Here is a 25,530-nt window from a genome sequence, read left to right on the forward strand (position 1 = left end):
ATTTTGATTTGTTAAATACTTTGTTATTTCATAGTTGATGTCTTCACTATAATTCTACAACGTAGAAAATAGTAAAACATTTTAGTAAAACCTTTGAATGAGTAGGTGTCCAAACTTAACTGGTGCTGTACATATTCAAAATATTATTATATTAAATTTACATTTAAAATTGAACGCAATTTTAAATAGATTAATTTAATTTTAATTAATATATTCAATTTGTGCATTACAAATTAAAATATTAAATTCTAACAATCAATTGGAACTGAAATCAAATTTAAATATAATTTCTGATGCCACTGAAATCGCTCCTTAGACATGCCACTTCCATTACTTATTCATCCTCAGGTCAATCAGTTGCCAGGAGGAGCAGACTTAAAATTGGAACTGCCAATGTTAAAGCAACATGAAATCTTAGTAAAAATCTGTTCATATACACCCCCAGGAAAAATGACATTTTCTGACATGAGCACAAAGATATTTTAATTTTCACATTTTCATAAATTCAAAGAATGTTTGGGAATGACGTAGAGTAAGTCATTTGTGAAAATTCTATGACGTGTTTGGACAATTAATAAACACTGTAGTAAATACAACCTAATAAAAACATTTGTCTCGTCCAAGACCGGAGTCTAAGCAGACCGCTGTGCCAGAGCCAATTAGAGCTACAAAACAAATAAACCATTTACCACACAGGCCTGCCATCATTCACTTTGAACTAGACTGTATATTAACAGTTAGTAGCAACAGCACAAATTCAGATCATTAGAACACATTCACCAAAGCCACAAAATAAATGGATTTCTGAAAAAAACCACGGGAGTCCTCTTACATTTGGGAAATTTTACAGTCCTATTGATCAAATAAAGTTTTATTGGTCACATACACATGGTTAGCAGATGTTAATGCAAATGTAGCGAAATGCTTGTTAAAGAAAAAAACACAAAAAACATGGAAAGGTAGGCACTCACACTCATTTACGCACATCAACAAGATCAACAACTAATGCTAGCGAGAACGAGATGAGCTAAAAATCTAACCAGCGAACATTAGATAAACACTCAAACTTTTTCAGCTAATTGGCCATCAAAATTGCACTGAAAAACAATGGGGAATAGTAGCCTGCTCATTCTTCTGCAGCTTGCCTGCCAATGCATGCTTGTCCCAACCCAAGTTTTGACAACTGAATGGGAACTTGCCTGCCTGCCCGCTCATTTGATCGACGCCAAATACATTTGATCGACGCCAAATACATTTGATCGACAACTAAAGGATGCGTTCAAAGTGCACTCTGGGTCGTTCAAAAATTCAGAGCGTACACTGCACTATAGAGAGTGGATTCTCTGGCCGAGAAGTAAGGTTAATCTGAGCGTTCCTCACAACGGCAGTCAATTTTATTTTTATTTTACCTTTATTTAACCAGGCAAGTCAGTTAAGAACAAATTCTTATTTTCAATGACGGCCTAGGAACAGTGGGTTAACTGCCTGTTCAGGGGCAGAACGACAGATTTGTACCTTGTCGGCTCGGGGGTTTGAACTTGCAACCTTCCAGTTACTAGTCCAACGCTCTAACCACTAGGCTACCCTGCCGCCCCAGTCAATCCCCAAGCTAACTGGTTAAAGTTGGCTAGCTACTTCTAGACAAATGAGAGAACACCTCACGCTACCCATTTTACATGCCCTAGCAAAGCTGGTTAGGCTGTTTACATTATGTAGTCATTAAGGTTAACTAGAGCATTAGTGACCAACTGTGCTGCTGGCAACAATGTAATTACTCGTTTTGCCAACGTTTACTGACACCGGTCATATTCATCGAGTGTTGCACGTTCATAAATTCATCAGTTATTTAGAGTAGACAGTGAGTGAATTTACAAAACGTAAGAGATATGCTAACTTGATAACAGTCGTTAAAGTTCAGCATAGCTAACTAGATCGCAATAAATGTGAAGCGCTTTCCTAGCTAGCTAACTAACTAACCAAATGACACCTGCATCTCTAGCCACCAAAAAACAATATGCGGGGGAAAAGTTGGTCACTCACCCACTGCTCCAATGACATGGCAGCAGCTAGCTAGCGTTAGGCTCTGTTTTTAGCTAGCTAAATACCTACATAAATTGATATGCTAGCCTATTAGCCACATTATGACCGACTTGTCAATATAATCAAATTAGCAAGGTCAATATAATCAAATTAGCAAGGGCAATGATCACATTTCCAACCTTAGTTACATTCATCCATTTTTGTAAAAAATAGAGTAATTGAAACTGAAACAGTGCATCCCAAAAGGGTGGAGGATGTAAACAATGTACCCAGCCAGCTATGAATTAAACCGATAGCAATAGTTTTTGTACTACCAAGAAATTGGTGAATTATATTAATCATGCATTGAACTGCATCCATCTACTCTGCCAACAATGAGTCATAACCTATTTTTAAAACCTCTTATAAATGCTGGTTTTGTAGCATATACTAGGAATTTGGTCTTTTTGACTGACATGAGTGTGTTTCATATCTGCAATGTAGTAAAACCACTGTCAGTGCCACTTTAAAACAAGGCCACCATACCAGGCAGACACAGGCTGAATAAGGAAAATCATTTAAACTTTTAAAACACTCCCTACATATACAATTACAGCAGTAAAAGCCCCTTCAATACACAGGAAAATAATACAAAGCTTTATCATATCTACCATAATCAAAGCTCATATGTAAACAGTAACACTGCTTGCTTGCATGACTAGCTTACAGTCTTCATTAACAGGCTGCTTTTAATACTGTTTGATTAGACAGTCATTAATCATCATTTAAATCAAGATAGTGGGTGGGCAACAGGTGCTGTTCAGCTCTTCCTCTGCTCAAACACCCCCAGCACTTTAAATGCCAGTATTTCTTACAAATCCATTTTGACACATAAGAGACTCATTCTAATAGCGTTCAACAGTGAGTGAATGTAAACTGCAGATTGCTTAGAATTCTGGTGGAAAATTGCTTTAGAGCTATACACCAAGTTAAAGACTGATGGCAAATAGATTAACATTAGGCCATGAAAACAATTGTGAGCAACACCATACATAAGCTAATCAAAACAAAATGGTGAAACATTGTTGTGAAAAATAACATTTCACAATCATAGGCATGGACTACCAGAGCTGGGTTTGCCACTGACATTTTCCACACAAGAGGATCGGCTGTCTAGATGAGTAATAGCCTCAATGGTGGAGCTAATGTTGAAATTCTTCAATTACTTTAGGCTGGCATGTGTCAATCGTTGTCTAACCATTGATCAAATAGGGACTCACTCAATATAAAAGCTGTTTGAGACGACAAAGCCAAATCCATCTCGGTGTAACCTCTCTAAACAGTCACAAACAACCGTCACATGAGATGGACCAGAGGGGGCTGCACAAGTATTTGTCAGAGGCTAACTGAACACCATTCTGTAAGGGTCCAGAGTAGACCCTAGAGAAGGACCATCCTCCTTTGTCTATTTCTTGCATTATTCCTTGTGGCAAAGCAAATAATAGCAGTATTGATTTAAAAGGGAAAACATTTGTATTTAAAGCGCCAGCGGTCAGATGTTTTAAAAGGAAATAATTTGTTTGTGGGGTGTCAGTTGAGTTATAAATACACTGGTAAGAATCCCTGCAGTTATCTTTGGACTTTCCTTAGCACGGATATTATGCAATGAAGGGAGGGACAGGGAACGGTGGGGTGGTGTAGCAGCTCATAAAACCTAGGCTTTGTCCTTTAGGTTTTCATGCATAAAGCTCAATTAAATGGGAGCTTTGGTAGGAGTGGTGAAGTGCGCCATGCGTTGGACTGGAGAAGGGAGAAAGTGCAGGCAGGCAGCCAATATGATCTGAGCCCCAAGTAAAGGTTAAAAGCCACACAAATTCCCCACCAGCTGCTATGAGCGGCACAAAGGCGGAACACAGCGGGAGCCCCAGCACACCACTGTAGAACCCAACGATAAATGGGCTGCACTTTAAAACAGCCTCTCTCCTCGCAGCCCCAAGACAACTTCACACACAAACCCCTACAAAAGGAGACGGTTTTCACTCAAGCAAATCACAAATGAGCAATTAAGACAATTGCGTGAGTGGACCAATTTCCCTCTGTTAAAGAGTCAACCAAGTTGTGAGGGAAAAATGAAGAACTTCACCATTTTAGTCTAAAATGAAACGTGCAGTTCTATAAAGTCATACCTGCTATTTGGTATGAAAATCTGGACAAGATTTAAACATCCGTCACTGACAAATCTAACTTAAAACAGCACTCAGAGAAAAACACATACAGATGTTCAATTAAAAACAGGAGCCCAGTCTTGGCTCTTGTTTGCACTGGCCCACATTGTTTGCAGAGCAACAACGGTTGCTAGTGGCAACACCGTCCACTCCCGTTTCCAGGAGCCTGTTGCTATGCAACCAACCGAATACTTCCCAAACCAAACAATGCCATCCCCCAACTGATCCCTCTCTCACACTAAGCAGAAACTTACAACAATAAATACATAAGCTATTAATTTCAGACACTGGGGGGAAGACAGAGGGCAGGCTAATTCCAATACCATGCAGAGGAAAGATAATATAAAAATGTTAACTCCATGCTGGTTTCAACTTGACTGAAGGCATAATGTAGTGTTTTTATGCACTCAGTGGTCAAATAAAGGAGGAATGTTTAAGTCAACAGAATGGCAACAGCCAATCCTCTAAGCTTGGTTTACACCTCTACACTTCAAAAACAATTACTTTGAAAAACAAGCACAAATGACTTCTAACTTTCCTAATCCATGCAGCAAAAAGGAGACATGAGCACCTTGGAGAGGAGAGCAGACTAGTCCGACTCCGGAGGCTTTTAGTGTACATCGGAAGTTGAAACAACCAGGCAATAACACAGACACTTAATGCCATTAAAGTCCTGTTTATGGGGGACATTTGTACACCACTGCTTGTATTGCCAGCTAGCCCTGTGTCTGTGCACTGTTTTTTCCAAGAGTCCTCTGTTCACCATATCCTGCCCCCACACCCACCCCCGATCCCTAGCCTATTCGTTCAGTTATATAACATATAAATATACTTAGAGAAGGAATAGGCTTTCCATACATGCATTTCTACTCTGAAGAGAGTTCAATCAATGTAATCTTTATTGGGTAACCAATCCAATAGCCATCCCCATTGTAAGAAACCCAGGTTGGCGCCTTTTTGATTCTATTAAAAAACCCATAACGATAGCACACAGGCGCTGCACTCACAAAAAAGAGAATTAAGATATGATAAGAGATTTCCACGACATAGGCTGTTCAAGCCTGTCTCATTAATTCATTGCTAATCCAATCAAAGCAGCTATTGGGGTCTGCAGATGGTGAGGCTGGAGGGAGAGGGGACCTGGACAGCTAACAGAGGAGAGGGGCCGCAAAACCAGCCACGGATCGTGGATCCACTCTTTCCCAGATTCCACCTCTGGTCATCACTACAGCCCACAGCCCGTCAACACCATCCGTCATAACGTGGAGCGCAGGCATGACAGACCAAGAATTATGAAATGGTTGCCATAGAGACTGTTCACCCATACACCTCCCCCAACCACCCCCACCTCTGTAACCCTTTCCAGATTTCCACCACCTCCCATCCCCATTTACATCCACCCCTAAACTGAATAATACTGAATTAGAGAATAAGTGAGTACAGTTCAGAGAAGTCAACCTGCTGGAAAACAAACCAGAAGTGCAGGGAGGAACTAATCTGTTGCATGTGGATCTCTCTCGTTAATGAACATTTAACTCCTGTTTTTCTAGCAGGGGTGATGACACCAGGTCTTTGTTTTCATGCCACCTTGTAGCCCATCGAGATAGAACATTTTTCTGAAATGAACAAAAAAAACACCTGTTCCCACCTGGCAGCTAGAATTGAGACAGTTTTATATAGGCTAGACAAGCGCATATAGCATAGACAAAATAAATTAAACTTCCCTAAGTGACGCTCATCAATGCATATTTACCAAGTCAATGTCTGCAAAAAATTATAATAATCCAATTATTTACAATGTTCAACAAAAAAATAATTTCATGCCATGGAGTTGGTGCCATTATCAGCACAGACAAATCCAGTGCCTTCGAAAAGTATTCAGACCCCTTGACTTACTCCACATTGTTACGTTACAGCTTTATTCTAAAATTAAATAAATAAAACAAATTCCTCAGCAGTCTATACACAATAATGACAAAGCAAAAACAGGTTTAGAATTTTTTGCAAGTGTATTAAAAATAAAAAACATACCTTATTTACATAAGCATTCAGGACCCTTTGATATGAGACTCAAAATGGAGCTCAGGTGTTTCCATTGATCATCCTTGAGATGTTTCTACAACTTGATTGGGGTCCACTTGCGGCAAGGTCAATTGATTGGACAGGATTTGGAAAGGCACACACCTGTCTATATAAATGTCCCACAGTTGACCGTGCATGTCAGAGCAAAAACCAAGCCATGAGGTGAAGGAATTGTCCGTTGCGCCCCGAGAACGGATTGTGTCGAGGCACAGATCATGGGAAGGGTACCAAAACATTTCTGCAGCATTGAATGTCCCCAAGAACACAGTGGCCTCCATCATTCTTAAATGGAAGAAGTTTGTAACCACCAAGAATCTTCCTAGAGCTGGCCACCAGGCCAAACTGAGCAGTATGGGGGAGAAGGGACTTGGTCAGGGAGGGGACCAAGAACCTGATGGTCACTGACAGAGCTCCTCTGTGGAGATGGGAGAACCTTCCAGAAGGACAACCATCGCTGCAGCACTCCACCAACCAGGCCTTTATGGTAGAGTGGCCAGACGGAAGACACTCCTCAGTAAAAGGCACATACATGACAGCCCGCTTGGAGTTTGCCAAAAAGGCACCTAAACAAGATTCTCTGGGCTGATGAACTCTTTGGCCTGAATGCCAAGCATCACGACTGGAGGAAACCTGGCACCCATCCCTATGGTGAAGCATGCTGGTGGTAGCATCATGCTATGGGGATGTTTTTCAGCAGCAGGGACTGGGAGACTATTCAGGATAGGGAAAGATTAACAGAGCAAAGTACAGAGAGAGATACTTGATGGAAACCTGCTCCAGAGAGCTCAGGACTTCAGACTGGGGGCGAAGGTTCACCTTCCAACAGGACAACGGCCCTACGCACACAGACAAGACAATGAAGGAGTTTCTTCGGAACCTGTCACAAAGTCCTTGAGTGGCCCAGCCAGAGCCCTATCGAACATCTCTGGAAAGACCTAAAAATAGCTGCGCAGCTACACTCCCCATCCAACCTGACAAAGCTTGAGAGGATCTACAGAGAAGAATGGGAGAAACTCCCCTAATACAGGTGTGCCAAGCTTGTAGCGTCACACCCAAGAAGACTCGGGGCTGTAATTGCTGCCAAAGGTGCTTCAAAATTTCTGCCAAAGGTTCTGAGTAAAGGGTCTGAATACTTATGTAAATGTGATTTTTTATAAATTAGCAAACAAACATTTCTAAAAACCTGTTTGTGCTTTGTCATTACGGGGTAGTGTGTGTAGATTGAGGAGGGGGAAAAAAAAGAATTTAATCCATTTTAGAATAAGGCTGTAATGTAACAAAAATGTGGAAAAAGTCCAGGGGTATGAATACTTGCCGAATGCACTGTACACCAGCCTATTGTGGGTATCAGATGAAACCACAACATAAGGCATTCCTATAATAATTAACATAATGCAAACAATAGAACTGCTTTGTAGCTCCCATGTTGCCTTAAATTACCATTTAGAATTTGGCAAATGTAGACTCTTTCCAAGACATAACCTAGCCAGTATGACTGAACTAGTAGATGGGTAAAGTGTGCACTGTAGACACCTCTTTTCAAGTATTTCAGAATACCCTCGTTTCCATTTGAGTGTCTAAAAAGATGAGGCAGAAACGGCAACTTAAAAGAATCGTACACAGAAAGATGCAAAGACCATACTGGCAAAAGGAACTCAACTATAGCTACTCTGTCATGAGAAATATTCTCCACATTACATGTGCTTTCGTTAGAAATCTTCCTCTGATTTCTTACTACACTAGCTGAGCAGCTTTCCATTTGATAATGCAAAGAAAAACATGACCTTTTGCATGGTATCATCATAGATGGATCACATTTAATCAAAACAATCCATGACTAAGAACATGGAGTGGGCTAAGCCTCATGAGGTTTAGCCTAAGTCCAGTCTTTCCCTAAACCAGGGATGATCATCTAGATTCATCCGTGGGCTGGTTGGGGGCCAGAACAAAATTACAAATAATTAATAAACTGCAAATTGACCACAAGAATCCCAAACAGATATAATATTTGACAAAAACAACATATCAAACTTTGCCTACATTTGTGTACAAAATAGTTTGTCTGTCTCTGCATGTGAATACTTGGAAACATATGTCCAAAAATCTAAATCACACGCATATTTTATTTGCTCAGATAACATGGGGGGCCAAATAAAACCACACATGGGCCAAATTCAGCCAGTTGGAGAACACTGCCCTAAACTGTAGGAGGAACTGTTTCAGGACTCGTCTCCAATATTGTGCTTTCAACTACTTCATAGGGCAGGGCGATATGGCCAAAGTATTTTTTTATCAGATGACAGCATTATGTTTTTGAATAACAAAAGTTACAAATTTGCTTTATGGGTAGTGTATGACCCTACGGTGGCAACTTTTTCTCCATTCTTATTGTTTTAAACGGTTCAAGTCAATTTTTTTATATTTTTTATTTTTATAAACGTTTCAGCATTTTTCCATACATTTCTGCATTTTCTGCACTAATTTGAGATCATTTCCACTCTTCCACGAAGGTCTGCAAGATATGGGCAAACAATCTAGGCCTTATTTTTAACCAAATGTTGCAATTGCAATTTGACGTGCGAATTAGAAGGAAATACTTGGTGAACTGTTGGAATCATGGAAATAGAAAGAACATAAATAGTGGGCACTAAAATACAGTGTTTGACAACAAAATGAAGGGAGCAGTTATTGTGATAGGGTAGGAACTTGACAAGTCCCTAGGGGGACCCTATAATCTTTGACTAAATTGAATGTTCTCTTAGCTACTTCATGTAGCTAAAATATTCTTTCTTCGTGTATCCCTCTGATTTAGAAGATACAGGTGCGTAATTTTTGTGCAACAGTAGGTCTATACCATCACTGGTATTATCAGGCTGTATAGCTAGTTGTAGCCATTGTCTATTCCACAAGTTACCACCGGCTAAATCGATGATGTTAAAATGCCTATTTACTCTGTTCCGTCTGACTGAGCAATCCACTGTCTCATCAGCCAGACAAATGATAAAATCTCCACTATAAAAAGCATCTAGACATTCTCGCATTTCTTTTGACTAATATTTAGTTTAACAGCAGAGATTTGTATAAACCTTGCCATCTGTCCCTCAGACATTCGCAACATTGTTTCAATTTTCAAATTCGATCTCCAGCTGTCCCATAGTAATGAACGTGACGAGACAGACAGCGTTTCTCAGCCAGTCGAAATCATGAATCAGCCGGCATCATTCATGGATATAGACAAAGAAAATGTCAATTGAATAAAGGTCTCATTTAAATGGTGCAGCTAGTTTGCAGTCTTTCCAGCTTCAGTTTGAAGTGATTGTGTTAGCTGTGTTGTTGGTCAGCTCCTCTGAACAACATTGTCACTCCCGATGAGTGAGCACATTTTCTATGCCAGGTGAAATCGCGCCTCATTAGCTAATTGTTTTGGAAATAAAAGTAACTAGAAAACAGCGTAAACAAATACAAATACAGCTGTTGTTTTTTGACGTTACTGTAAGTTAGCTAGCTAGCAAGCGATAAGAATGTTGCCAGCCAGTATGGCAATGGAACATTTAGAACGAACGACTGGGATAGATACAGCACAAAAAGTCTCTAGCAACAAAACTAATGACAAGCCGGCTTGGGTAGCAGCCCTAGATGTGTGTCGGGACTATATCTTGTGGAAGGATGAAATAGTATGAATAAATTAAATCAAAACATTTATGAAAATATGTCAATCATTAATTGAATATGTTTGTAAACCATTTTATAAAAGTGATAATGCCAGAGAAGTCGGTGTATGGAGGATATATTGGCACAGTTTGCCAGCCCTCGACAGTCTCGGGCATAACACTCATGCCAATATATCCTCCAAACACTGGCTTATCTGGCATTATCACTTAAATAGAACACTAGTGGATTTATATTAAGAAGCAAGGTAAAAACAGCATCAACATTGCATTGTTGCATTGACCATGCAGACTGAACGCAAATGTCTCTTGATCACAGGAACAAAAGCGCTCCTTGAGTGATGGGGGTGGGAATAGGTCTGTGTGGAAAGCGGCATGGAGAGAGAGATGACTCAAGTAGCAAAGTAAAATATAAAAAATGGACGTTACACACGGCGTATCACGTTTAACAAACATAACATTCAAAAGTATGAAAAATGTACGGACTCACCATAGTAAGTCTCTCTGGATAAGAGCTTCTGCTAAAATACCGTTATAGAAGGTGAAGTAAAATCCCAAACCGGTCTGTGCATTAATACCGGCATATCGTTAAATACTATATACCAGTCAGCCCTACGCCATGGCATGCACTTCATGTTAACCTGGTCCTAAAACCTAAGCCATATCCATGGAGGTAGGTTGACTAATCTTGCAGCTGTGATTTAAGACCAGATTTAACTCAAGGGTTTACAGCTGATTTCCAACCACTCCTAATGAACATCAGGCTCAGTGAAATTCATTGCCTCTGCTGTTTTCCAACACTATCACGGAACACCATGGACGATGACTTTTCATAATCATATCCCAGGAATATCTAAATATAAACCCACATTAGCTTCCTTTCCAGATGTGCATATATTTTCACGTTCCAAGACGTACAAGCAGTACCTGCCCGTAGAAGAAAGGCTGAGAGCAGTCAAACAGACAGTGCATTTCAGATCTCTTTACAGTTGTGGATTATTTTTTCCAGAGAGATAGCTGAGAGATGACCTCCGTAGCTGGCAGAGGTAGTGCCTTCAGCTAGCACCCTTGTCTCTGAAATCAAGTAGCAGGTTATCTCCATTACCTTACCAGTGGATTCACTCCACACAGACATGACACACAGCAATTGAGCAAATGCATTCACAAGCACTACAATAACACAAACCAATGAGTCACCAAGTAAACTGTTTCCCATTAAACGTACAAATGGTTTCTCATGCAATGGTTGGTATGAGGACCTCTTCTATCAGACGGCTGTGACTCGACCAGTTTTTTTATTTTTTATCCTTACAACACAACAACATCATAAGGTGACAATCTTTGAGTGCTAAGTTGCCAAATACTATCCCGGCAGTTATTTACGGGCTGTTTTAGTCAGGCACAAAGGGTGTGTCATCATTTGTACAAGGACTCAGTGTGAGCATGTGGGCGTTGAATCTGTGTGTCTGGAGCCTGTTCAAACGTGATTATTAACATCAGGTTAGAAGAAAGCCCCAGCCAGTCAGGACATTCTCTGAATAGAGAAACATCTCTGTTGTTACTATATCTCCATGACAACCTGATATTGGTAAATAATAATATTTGAAAAATGGTTGATGTAGTCAGAGGAAGGAAAATTTGGCAATTTGTCTGAATGACAATTTGGGTTGATTCAGACTGAAGAGTTGAAGCAACTAAATATCAATTTACATAATATGTACATAAACTTTGCTATTTGCATTAGCAATGGAATGTCACATGCCGAGAGAGGGTTCGGGGGCTTGTCAATGTACTAGCTCCAAAGCACAAATGTACCTTAAATATCACAGTAGCCTCTACACAGTAAACATGCAACCTATTCAACTATGCGAGCAAATGTTCCATCTACCATCCATATTACACTCTTGATATAACAAAACCCTTTTACTCTTGAACAAGGCAACAGTAAACATGTCATCCCCCAGAAATGATGCCGAGCTAGATAGCAAACTAAACAAATGATCTGCATTCTCCTCACATACTACTAGCTTACTGCTGCTAACTTACTAGCTAAGTTAGTTGAATGCTAATGTCAGCCAACTAGCTGAACCATAGCTAGATTGCTTTTCGGCCTACATAGCAGAGGTTGGAACTGGTTCAGGGAACAGAACCGAAAACTGTTGCAGAACAGAACCATTATTTTAAAAGCATGAAAACCAGTTAATTATGTTAAAGGAATTTGTTCAGAACCCCCCCCCCCCTCCCCCTGCTAACGTTACAAGCATGAGTCAGAAATTAGGGATCGATTTTGAGAAAAATGTATGAACTTTTTCAATGCTAATTAAGGATATTATAAAATATCACACTTGTCTGACCATCCAAGCTTGCTTGCCCGCTCCACTGCAAGCTGCTCTATTTGCACTGATTGGTGAAGTCATTTATTGTCGAGCTACATGTACAAAAAACATTGAAGTTTAAAAAGGAACATAAAGCTGTACATTCTGTTGGTTCGAACCGGTTCAGAACGTTATTTTGCAGTTCAGAATGAAACGATTTCTGTTACAACCCCTTAGAACAAGGTGCAGGAGACGTTACAGTAAACGGTCTAGCCAAGGGTATTTTCTCAAAAACTCTAAAGAATATCTCATAGTGAGAATAGTCTTTGATGAGTGCTTTCTACCCGGAGCCCAGGAAGCCTTCCACCTGAGAGGCATGCGAGCCTCCTCTGCCCCTGTTCCCTGTCAAATCATCTCATTAAAAAGGGCTTCTGAAGTGCAGCCCTACAGACGATGCAGACTGCAAAGAAGCAGTAAGTAGCCTGCTCACATATCTGAGAACATTTCTTCACAATGACATCGTCATTATTTTGAAGCAAGTTTTCACACTTGTTGCTTTAGCTTGAACATTTTTAAACATCCACATTTCAAAAATGGATTTTAACTAAGGAAAACTCCACAAACGTAAATAACCAGAGAGAAAGTGGGGAGAGGTTGGGGGAGGTCTACTGTCCCTGGTTGAATAGCTGAAAGAAGGAGCCATCATTGTGATGCAAATGTCAGAACCCGGTCTGCTGTTTGTGGCAGGAAATTTAATTAGCAGTTGTGTAGCTACGATACAAACCAGGTGGAATGTAAAGAATGCCCCTGGTGACAGACACTGAATAACATTTAATTTCACAACAAGTTTTAACATGTTGCTACTGAGAGCCAATCATGGGTAAGTGTTGTACCTGGTGGGACCGTTCCTCAGTAGCTTGGCGATAAAAACCTACTGTGTGATTTACAAACTGCACTGCCTGTGTCCACAACTCACTGTCTGCAAGACAAAACACATTTTTCTGCCCATGGACACTTGAGACAAAATCATTTCCCTCTCGTTCGTTGATTTTGTACAAGTGTCATCTGTAAACTGAAAGGAAAAACTTAACCCCAGTACTGCCACTTTTAAAAAATTAATGTAGAAAACCACCACACCAATATTTTCCATGTAGGCCTACACACATTAACAACTACCCAAAGGTATTCATCATATTCTCTGCGCCTCAGCTCTGTTCAGTGAATTCATGAGACTTCTGACTGGAGTTTGTGCATCTCATTAAAATCTGAATTCATGTCAGATAATCAAATGTACAGAGACCAGATGGTTCAGTACGCACGAAACCCAATTTGGAACTAAACACCATATCTGTAAAGTCATGACATCTACATATATTAGGCACACTGCCTGCTAGTGCCAACTATTTGCTTTTAAAATAAGATGTGAATCAAAGCAACTAAGACAATTCAAAGGCTGATAATAAAATGGGCCATCAGCAACACACATTGATTGAGTTCTGGCAAATGCACTGGCAGTGAGCCATTGCCCACAATAGAGATTACTGTCACGATATCAATCCTTTGAAAATATTCAGTTCTTGGGCTAACATTTTGAATTTGCGACACACAGAAGTGCTTCTATCAAGCAGTCCGTTACAGTTTGTGCAGGACTACTCTCAATAACTGATCGGGCAGCCATTGGCCGGGTATTGGGCTGAGAGCCTCTCCTCGGGGTTGGGCCTCATCCAGATAAGCTAAATACAGCATGAACACACACACGACCCATCTCGGGTCAACCCCCTCCCCACCCAGGGACAACTGCAGCTGTCCATTTGAGAGCTGCACTGTACCAGAGACGAATCCATTAAAACCTCAACATGGTATAGGGTTAATGGGGACACTGCTCACAACAGGGGTCCATGTGAGGAGTACAGACAGGACTAAACCTGGACTACAGGCGGCAGCAGTGAATCACAGATGACCGTGGCATCCATCGCTGGGAGACACTGAAGCATGACCACGATCCCAGGCTGTGTCAATAACAAAACCACTGGTTAACTGCACTTCAGTATACATGAGTGTAGGCTCTGCCGTGTAGAGCACATGTCAATGTATGTTTGGTGTACACATACTGTAGTGAGAGCAGACAGATATCAGGCAGGCAGAGCAAAATAAAATAAGAAGTGTCGAAAGTTACAAGGTTAACTCAAAACGCATGTATTCTTTCACCTGGAGCACCAATTTTTTTTTGCTCATTCTTTATGAGTACAAGAAAGACAACCACTTCCCAAAATACAAAAATGAGTATAAAACTAGGCAGTACCAGCTGCTTTCTATGCTGTCTCACACTCTCCTCTATTGAGCACCTTTTCCTCCTGACCTGCCTCTGCAAGCCAAAACTATGCATGCCCGACACATCCAGGGAGATAAAAATAACCCATTTAAAAACACTTGACTTAACAGTATAAACACGTTACCCCCCCTGGCCCACCCCCTCTCTTTCCATGACTTTGGGTGTATTTATACCCATAGCACTCATGTCTGTAGCCATGAAATGCTTTGAAAGGCTGATCATGGCTCACAACACCATTATACCAGAAACCCTAGACCCACTCGAATTTGCATACCACACCAACAGATCATGCAATCTCTATTGCACTTCATACTGCCCTTTTCCACCTGGACAAAAGGAACACCTACATGAGAATGCTGTTCATTGACTACAGCTCAGCGTTCAACACCATAGTGCCCTCAAAGCTCATCACCAAGCTAGGGACCCTGGTACTAAACACCTCCCTCTGCAACTGGATCCTGGACTTCCTGACGGGCCGCTCCCAGGTGGTAAGGGTATGTAACAACACATCTGCCACACTGATCCTTAACACGGGGGCTCTTCAGGGGTGTGTGCTCAGTCCCCTCCTGTACTCCCTGTTCACTCATGACTGCACAGCCAGGTACGACACCAACACCATCATTAAGTTTGCCGATGACAACAGTGGTAGGCCTGATCACCGACAACAATGAGACAGCCTATAGGGGGGAGGTCAGAGACCTGACCGTGTGGTGCAAGGACAACAACCTCTCCCAACATGATCAAGACAAAGGAGATGATTGTGGACTACAGGAAAAGGAAAAGCGAGCACAACCCCATTCTCATCGACAGGCCTGTAGTGGAGCAGGTTGAGAGCTTCAAGTTCCCACATCACCAACAAACTAACATGGTCCAAGCACACCAAGACAGTCGTGAAGAGGGAACGACAAAATCCTATTCCCCCTCAGGAAACTAAAAAGATTTGGCATGGGTCCTCAGATCCTCAAAAAGGTTCTACAGCTGCACCAGAGCACATCCTGACAGGTTGCATACTGCCTGGAATGGCAACTGCTCGGCCTCCGACCGCAAGGCACTACAGATGGTAGTACATACTAGAGGTTGACCGATTATGATTTGTCAACGCCGGTACCGATACTTGGAGGACCAAAAAAGCCGATACCGATTAATCGGCCAATTTTTTATTTTAGTTGTTGTAATTGTCATTATTACAATACTGAATGAACACTTGTTTTAACTTAATATAATACATCAATAAAATATATTTAGCCTCAAATAAATAAACATGTTCAATTCGGTTTAAATAATGCAAAAACAAGTGTTGGAGAAGAAAGTAAAAGTGCAATATTTGCCATGTAAGAAAGCTAACGTTTCAGTTCCTTGCTCAGAAGGTGACAACATATGAAAGCTGGTGGTTCCTTTTAACATGAGTCTTCAATATTCCCAGGTAAGAAGTTTTAGGTTGTAGTTATTATAGGACTATTTCTCTCTATACCATTTGTATTTCATTAACCTTTGACTATTGGATGTTCTTATAGGCACTTTAGTATTGCCAGTGTAACAGTATAGCTTCCGTCCCTCTCCTCACTCCTTCCTGGGCTCGAACCAGGAACACAACGACAACAGCCACCCTCGAAGCAGCGTTACCCATGCAGAGCAAGGGAAACAACCACTCCAAGGCTCAGAGCGAACAAGTGACGTTTGAAACGCTATTAGCCCCGCTAACTAGCCAGCCATTTTACTTCGGTTACACCAGCCTCCTCTCAGGAGTTGATATGCTTGAAATCATAAACAGCGCAATGCTTGACGCACAGCGAAGAGCTGCTGGCAAAACGCACGAAAGTGCTGTTTGAATGAATGTTTACGCGCCTGCTTCTGCCTACCGCGCAGTCAGATACTTGTATGCTGAGTCAGATTGTACTAGATAGATAGATAATAGATAATATCTAGTAATATCATCAACCATGTGTAACCAAGCTAGTGATTATGATTGATTGTTTTTTATAAGATACGTTTAAAGCTAGCTAGCAACTTAGCTTGGCTTATTGCATCCGCGTAACAGGCAGTCTCTTTGTGGATAGCAACAAAAGGCAGGTCATTATTGCGTTGGACTAGTTAACTGTAAGGTTGCAAGATTGGATCCCCCGAGCTGACAAGGTGAAAATCTGTCGTTCTGCCCCTGAACGAGGCAGTTAACCCATCGTTCCTAGGCCGTCTTTGAAAGTAAGAATGTGTTTTAACTGACTTGCCTAGTTAAATAAAGATTTAATAAAAAACAAAAATGGTGTCCAAAATTACCGATTTCCGATTGTTATCGGCCCTAATTAAATCAGCCATTCCGATTAATCAGTCGACCTCTAGTACATACAGCCCAGTACATCACCGGGGCCAAGCTTCGTGCCATCCAGGACCTCTATACCAGGGAAGAGGAAGACCCTAAAAATTGTCGAAGACTCCAGCCACCCTAGTCATAGACTGTTCTCTCAGCTACCGCAAGGCAAGTGGTAACGGAGCGCCAAGTCTAGGTCCAAGAGGCTCCTAAATAGCTTCTACGCCCAAGCCATAAGACTCCAGAACAGCTAATCAAATTACTCCCCAGACTATTTGCATTGCCCCCTTCGGAACGCTGCTGCTACTCTCCGTTATTATCTATGCATAGTCACTAAATAACTCTACCTACATGTACATACCTCAATTACCTCGACACCGGTGCCCCGACACAGACTCTGTACCTGTACCCCCTGTATACAGCCCCGCTATTGTTATTAACTGCTGCTCTTTAATCATTTGTTTTTCTTACTTTTTTCATAGACATTTTCTTAAAAAGCGTATTGTTGGTTAAGGGCTTGTAAGTAAGCATTTCACTGTAAGGTGTTGTATTCGGCACATGTGACAAATACAATTTGAATTGTAAATCTCAAGTTGCAATGTAAACGTAATAGAAGCATGCTCAGATTCTCGTTGCATGGCATTTCAGGGACATTTATTTCCTTTGTAGCTAGTGTAGGTGTGCCCAATCAAAGCTAGGTTCTCAGAATTTGGCTACTTTGCCAAAACAAGTGCAGTAATCCTTCAAACACTGATTTAATACTTCTTCAAAATCAACTCTATCAGCAAAAATCAAGATTAGAAAACTTTATTTTGAAGGAAACTATAGTCAGTGGAGCGGCCGGCTGCCAATGTTCTCCAAAAAAATACCCATTAACAGAGTTAACAAAGTCACCATCAACTTATGTCTCATAAATATACAGACTGGCTAATGAAAATACCCCCCCAAAAAAATATATGGCCCATTTCACATGAAAGGAAACAGGTATTGGGCTCCATCAATAATGCATCTAAACATGAATCATTCCATTCTCTGCCTTCAGAGATTAATCCTATGTGGAAGTGCACCTGTGATGGTGTATGACATTACCAGAAACCAAAGAGTTAATTAAAAGAGTGAATGTTCATGCCGCAAACACTTAACTGGTACCGCTACAGCAAACTGGTTTAACAAAGAACTGTCTGAAAGATGTCTAGAAAAGTGAGTTCACTGACCCAATGGTCTTAACTACTAGGCTACCTGTTGCCCCTGGTATGAGCACTCAGCTCTGAAAAGAAATCAATAGTGCAACACACCTAATGGGAACTGACACCTGGACAATGTGTCACTCTCATGGATAGGACTCATTAACTGCCTTACCTCTGTTGAACAGGTGTAACATCACCGTGGTGATGACTTATACTTAAAAAAAAAAAATTGGACTGAGATCAGACAAAAGGAGTCAAGCTGTTACAGTCAATGTCTCCTGAAGTCCATCTGACCTTTGAGACAAATTAATCTGGGGTACAGTTTGGGATCCATATAATGTATCAACCTTGTTTTAACTCTGATGTCTTTATTCTGTCTCTGTTGTCTATCACTAGCAGCACCATATCACCAAGTACATTTCTGAAGGTGTAAATGTACTTAACGAATAAAGCTGATTCTGATCCACAATCATCTGAATTGTACAATAATGAATTAATTTGTTTCCCAGGTGAATTGTTTAAAATATGACTGGAAATTTCCACATGGACCATCTATATTAAAGCACTCACTTACTACCCACAAAGGTAGAAAGAAAACAAAATGGAAAAGGTCCACCAAGGAGGAATAACTATCATAGCACCACCTGGCTGTAACATCTTTTTGGTAATTATGTTTTTAAAAAGGTGTGGAAAAGGGGGAATATTGATATTTAGGCCTGCTACAAATATCCCAGGCAATGCAGGAAACATTCCCCTCCGATATCTTTTTGAGTCTTAACACAAGCGTCGCAGGACACAAAAATAGAAATCTTAATAAGACCACTTCTTGTGACTCTCACAGACTCCAAACTTTCTTCCAACACATTCCAGATTTTCCTGGAGACGTTAAACGTATTTCCCAAGTAGCATTGATCCACTAGACTCGTTTTCCGCCGGAGTCAGGGTTTTGGTTTCCTATATTCCAACATAGCTCACTTCTCATTTTCCTTTGAGAATGAGTGTGTTACAGTGGCACTTTCTGTACTATTAGCTTCATTCGACTCACTAGCAGTTTCAAGCAAAACCTCAGTTTCCGCCATCTTCTGTTCCGCGCCTTCCTCTCATCATCCCAAGACCTCCTGGCAGAGCTGTTGTATCACTATACTTGTTTCACATACAGCTAAATCTAACCATCCCGCTGATACAGTTTCTGACAGTTTGTGATGAAATTCTCTTTGTCACAAACGCCCCCACAGGTGAAGAAGCTGGACGTGGAGGTCCTGGGCTGCAGTTGTGAGGCAAATTGGACAAATTCTCTAAAATTACATTTGAGGCAAATTGCCGTAGAGAAATCAACATTCAATTCTCTGGCAACAGGTCTGGTGATCATTCATGGAGTCAGCATGCCAATAGTACACTTCCTCAAAACTTGAGACATCCGTGGCATTGTGTTGTGTAACAAAACTGTACATTTTAGAGTAGCCTATTATTGTCCCCAGCACAAGATGCACCTGTGTAATTATCATGTCATTTAATCCACTTCTTCCACCTGTCAGATGGATGGATTATTTTGGCAAAGGAGAAATGCTCACAAACAGGTACGTAAACAAATTTGTGCACAAAATTTTAGAGAAATAAGCTTTTGTGAGTATGAAACTTTTCTGGGATGTTTTATTTCAGCTCATGAAACATGGGACCAGTACTTTACATGTTGCGATTATATTTTTGTAAAGTATATTTGCCTTGGGCAAATTACAGACTTCCAAAGCAGTTCTTACACAGACTCCTATTAAAAGCATGCTAAATAAACTACTCCACCATCGCACGCCCTCCCCAACACGACATTGACACACGACAGTGGCACCCTGAATTTGATATAGCCAGCAAATTGACCAGCTTTCCGCTTGTTGTTCAACAGGATCGGTAATAAACATAGCAAATAACGAGTACTAACGTTAGTGAGTTATTGGAGATCAACTCGCGCCACTGTTCCATGTTTTAAAAGTTCACCCTTGCTTATAGAACGAGTTACGTGTTATAGCTGCGAGCTTCAAGATAATATATCTATGTTAGCTAACTTAAATTAACGCGTAGAAATAATCTAACAGCAATATGATGCGTCTCATCCTGAGTTGACAGAACGTGTGGACGTTAATAAGCAGATTTTAAAGATGGACAATAATATCTTACCAACACCCGTCTCTAATTAATTTGGAATAACTAGGCTAGCCATTTGAGGTAGGCTAATGCTAGCTAGCTGGCCCAACAGGCTAGCTAACGTTAACTCAATCGGTTAAACTGCGTGAAACAGTTTGACTTCTGGGTAGGTTAACTAATTCGGCGTGCACCATGTGTTTTCGAGCTAGCTAGCTTAAATTGAGTTAGACAACATTTCAGAAAGTTGTCACAAGTCACATCCACAAGGTAAAATGTAACGATAACATTTCATGAGCTAATTTGTTAGCCAGGTTAGCTCATTTTAGCTAACTAGCTACAACCTGTAGCTGACAAACTTGGCCAGAGTAAGCAAATATGATAAATATGATGTTGCCGAATAAACGCAACATTCCATGATGCACACAACCTCGCACAATGTTTAAACCCGTGTATAACAATGGAAACATTACGACATTTTTTTTTGACTTAAATCGCTTTCAATAAGACAGTTCACTTGCTGATAAACGTATGCAAATGACTGACAAGCAATCGTTGGATGGAGTAAACGACGTTAGTTGAACGTTAGCTAGCTGGCGGTCTACGTAACGTTAATGCTTGACATAAGATTCCTGGGGTGAATGCGACGAAGGGAAAGTAGCAGGTAGGGTGTGAAAGAGATTGATGGCGGTATGCATTAAATAGCACAGCATCGTTATGCCAAATTAGAATAAATGTATCGTCTCAACTCTGTAAAGATATAGTCACCTTTGCTTTGTATAAGTTCTGCCCTGGCTGTGTTCTCTTTCCACTCTCAAATCACTTGCTCGTTGTGTTCCAGTTGCTGTTGAGTGTTGCGCCGGTTGGTAAGTAACTGTCTCCACGGCTACAGTCACTATGGCGCGCGGGGTCTCGAAGCAACTGTTGCTACCCTGTACTGCATACGTCATTTGATATATATATATATATGAGGGCGGGGATACTGCATTGACTCCGCCCAATAAGGCCAATCGATCACTAGAGGGCGCTCTGACCCTATTCCTCAGGTAATGCCACATACGGCTACGTTTGGCACCGACTCGTCCGTTTTAAATCAAATTGTATTTGTCACATAAACCAAATAAATACAACAGGTATACAACCTTACCGTGAAATGCTTACTTACAAGCCCTTAACCAACAATGCAGTTCAAGAAATAAAGTTAAGAAAATATTTACTAAAAACTAAAGTAAGAAATACAATTAAAGTAACAATCAAATCAAAGTTTATTTGACACTTGCACCAAATACAACAGGTGTACCTTACAGCTTACTTACAGGCTCTAACCAACAGTGCAATGTTTAAGTAAAAAAAAAAGCTATTAGGTGAACAATAGATAAGCAAAGAAATAAAATAAACAGTAAAAAAGACAGTAGCTAGGCTATATAGAGTAGGGAGGCTATATACAAACACTGGTTAGTCGGGCTGATTGAGATAGTATGTACATGTAGGTATGGTTAAAGTGACTATGCATATACGATAAACAGAGAGTTGCAGTAGCGTAAAAGAGGGGTTGATGGGCAGCACAATGCAGATAGTCCGGGTAGCCAATGTGTGGGGGCACTGGTTAGTCGGGGTAATTGAGGTAGTATGTACATGAATGTATAGTTAAAGTGACTATGTATATATGATAAACAAAGAGTAGTAGTAGCGTAAAAGAGGGGTTGGCGGGACACAATGCAGATAGTCCAGGGAGCCATTTGATTACCTGTTCAGGAGTCTTGTGACTTGGGGGTAAAAACTGTTGAGAAGCCTTTTGGTCCTAGACTTGGCACTCCAGTACCGCTTGCCATATGGTAGTAGAGAGAACAGTCTATGACTGGGGTGGCTGGGCTATTTTACAATTTTTAGGGCCTGGATGGCAGGCAGCTTAGCCCCAGTGATGTACTGGGCCGTACGCACTACCCTCTGTAGTGCCTTGCGGTCGGAGGCCGAGCAGTTGCCGTACCAGGCAGTGATGCAACCAGTCAGTATGCTCTCAATGTTGCAGCTGAGGTCTCTGACCTCCTCCCTATAGGCTGTCTCATCGTTGTCAATGATCAGGCCTACCACTGTTGTGTTGTCTGCAAACTTAATGATGGTGTTGGAGTCGTACCTGGCCACACAGTGGCAGCATCATGGTTTGGGCCTGCTTTTCTTCAGCAGGGACAGGGAAGATGGTTCAAATTGATGGGAAGATGGATGGAGCCAAATACAGGACCATTCTGGAAGAAAACCTGATGGAGTCTGCAAAAGACCTGAGACTGGGACGGAGATTTGTCTTCCAACAAGACAATGATCCAAAACATAAAGCAAAATCTACAATGGAATGGTTCAAAAATAAACATATCCAGGTGTTAGAATGGCCAAGTCAAAGTCCAGACCTGAATCCAATCGAGAATCTGTGGAAAGAACTGAAAACTGCTGTTCACAAATGCTTTCCATCCAACCTCACTGAGTTCGAGCTGTTTTGCAAGGAGGAATGGGAAAAAAATTCAGTCTCTCGATGTGCAAAACTGATAGACATACCCCAAGCGACTTACAGCTGTAATCGCAGCAAAAGGTGGCGCTACAAAGTATTAACTTAAGGGGGCTGAATAATTTTGCACGCCCAATTTTTCAGTTTTTGATTTGTACTCCCTGTTCACCCACGACTGTGTGGACAGTTTGGGTCTAGAGTGTCACCCCCTTTGAAGAGGGGGATGACTGCGGCAGCTTTCCAATCTTTAGGAATCTCGGACGATACGAAAGAGAGGTTGAACAGACTAGTAATAGGGGTTGCAACAATGGCGGCGAATAATTCTAGAAAGAGAGGGTCCAGATTGTCTAGCCCAGCTGATTTATACGGGTCCAGGTTTTGTAGCTGTTTCAGAACATCTGCTGTCTGGATTTGGGTGAAGGAGAAGCTGGGGGGGGCTTGGGCAAGTAGCTGCGGGGGATGCTGAGCTGTTGGCCAGGGTTGGGGTAGCCAGGAGGAAAGCATGGCCAGCCGTAGAGAAATGCTTATTGAAATTCTCGATTATCGTGGATTTATTGGTAGTGACAGTGTTTGCTAGCCTCAGTGCAGTGGGCAGCTGGGAGGAGGTGCTTTTATTCTCCATGGACTTTACAGTGTCCCAAAACTGTTTGAAGTTAGAACTACAGGATGCAAATTTCTGTTTGAAAAAGCTAGCCTTTGCTTTCCTAACTGACTCTGTGTATTGGTTCCTGACTTCCCTGAAAAGTTGCATATCACGGGGACTATTCAATGCTAGTGCAGTATGCCACAGGATGTTTTTGTGCTTGTCGTTGGCAGTCAGGTCTGGAGTGAACCAAGGCTATATCTGTTCTTAGTTCTAAATTTTTTTGAATGGGGCATGCTTATTTAAGATGGCGAGGAAAGCACTTTTAAAGAGCAACCAGGCATCCTCTACTGACGGGATGAGGTCAATATCCTTCCAGGATACCCGGGCCAGGTCGATTAGAAAGGCCTGCTCGCAGAAATGTTTTAGGGAGCGTTTGACAGTGATGAGGGGTAGTCGTTTGACCGCGGACCCATAACGGATGCAGGCAGTGATCGCTGAGATCCTGATTGAAAACAGCAGAGGTGTATTTGGAGAGCAAGTTGGTCAGGATAATATCTATGAGGGTGCCCATGTTTACGGATTTAGGGTTGTACCTTGTGGGTTCCTTGATCATTTGTGTGAGATTGAGGGAATCTATTTTAGATTGTAGAACGGCCGGGTTGTTAATATATAAAATACATTATTATTAATGATAAACATATGAGAACCCATCTGTTGAGTAAAGGTCAACACAAAAGATAAGCTGTAGTCAGTAATCAATTGAGTTACTCGTGACCTCTAGTTTAAATATAGGGTCTTGCCAGTGCATAAAATCTCAACCACATGGTGGCAGTACATACATTATTCTCTTCCACTCATTGCCATTCTTACTATCAACACTAATTTCACCTGGGATTTGAAACCTGAATTTTCTCCACAGAGGCCAAGTCCTTCACCAGGTGGAAAAACGTTTCTTAAACGGAAGCAAATGGAACTAAACGGGGAGGGACCTACCTGAATTTGTCTAATACAAACTCCTGTTTTAGTTGCAAAACTGTACTAACGATTACACCACTGAAATAACCTGGGTATACTTGACTTCTTGGGTTTGATAACCTATACTTTATTCAGACCAAAGGAGGACACAGAAATGTTTTATGATACACACCTTTTTGTCATAGAGAAATGTGGTAGGCTACCATAGGCCGTATTTAAACACGGGTGCTTGTACAGTGATTAATATGGATTTAGATTTCCACAAATTTAAGTCATTTCAAGATCTAATAATTAAGCAATGAGGGGATGTGGTATACGGCCAATATACCACGGCTAAGGGCTGTTCTTAGTCACAGCGCCTGGATACAGCCCTTAGCCATGGTATAATGGTAATGTACCACAACCCCCTAAGGTGCCGTATTGCTATTATAAACTGGTTACCAAAGTAATTAGAGCAGTACAAATAAATGTTTTGTCATACCCGTGGAATATGGTCTGATATTTGACATCTTTCAGCCAAACAGCATTCAGGGCTCAAACCACCCAGTTTATAATACAAAATATCACAACCTAAAACACATGTATCACGTTTTTATCATTATTATGGGAACTGCTGGCACAAAGAAAAAACATTAGCACCTGGGTGAGGTGAATGTAAAAGGTTTTATTATTTTTTCAACTAATATGGGAATTATTTCAAACTACACATTGATCTTTCAAGTCAAATACAAATCGGGTTTGTCTAGATGGGATACAGCTCTTGTCAAATTGACGTCGAAGGTCGATTTCTTTATTTTAGCTAACCTTAACCTAATTTGCTACATTAATTCTCATAACCTGGGCTGGGTTTCCCAAAACCATTATAGCACCAAGATCATCTTAATTCCATTGAAACTAAATAGACGAAAGATGGTCTTAGTACGATGCTTTTAGGAAACCTATCCTTGCTGTCTAAGTTCTGAATCTAAACATACTACAAAAGTCAATTTTGGGAAAAGCTGAATCCTTTCTAGGCAAAACCATAAAAACATGGAACGCTTTCGACACCTTGTAGAGTCCATGCCCCTACAAATTGAGGCTGATTTGAGGGCAAAACGGGGAGGAGTGCATTAGGAAGGTGTTCCTAATGTTTGGTATACTCAGTGTAAACGGGTCCTTCTCAGTAGTGATGGGCATTCCGAATCTTTTCAGTGAGCCGGCTCATTT

General features: G+C 41.1%; 1 protein-coding gene across 3 annotated transcripts in view; it reads right to left on the bottom strand.

The window, feature by feature from the left end:
• The window catches only part of LOC139409241 (DNA-binding protein RFX2-like), a 73,403-nt gene extending 52,196 nt beyond the window's left edge, over positions 1 to 21,207 (bottom strand). The window contains exon 1 of one of the 3 annotated variants that reach the window (XM_071154118.1): positions 21,035 to 21,207. The gene's annotated coding sequence lies outside the window, so the exon portion shown is untranslated. The remainder of the gene's footprint in view (positions 1 to 21,034) is intronic. The other 2 variants (XM_071154120.1, XM_071154117.1) reach the window with 2 other exon arrangements.
• Positions 21,208 to 25,530: the final 4,323 nt, after the last annotated feature.

This window comes from Oncorhynchus clarkii, chromosome 5 (genome assembly GCF_045791955.1).
Source record: "Oncorhynchus clarkii lewisi isolate Uvic-CL-2024 chromosome 5, UVic_Ocla_1.0, whole genome shotgun sequence".
NCBI classification, from domain to species: domain Eukaryota; kingdom Metazoa; phylum Chordata; class Actinopteri; order Salmoniformes; family Salmonidae; genus Oncorhynchus; species Oncorhynchus clarkii.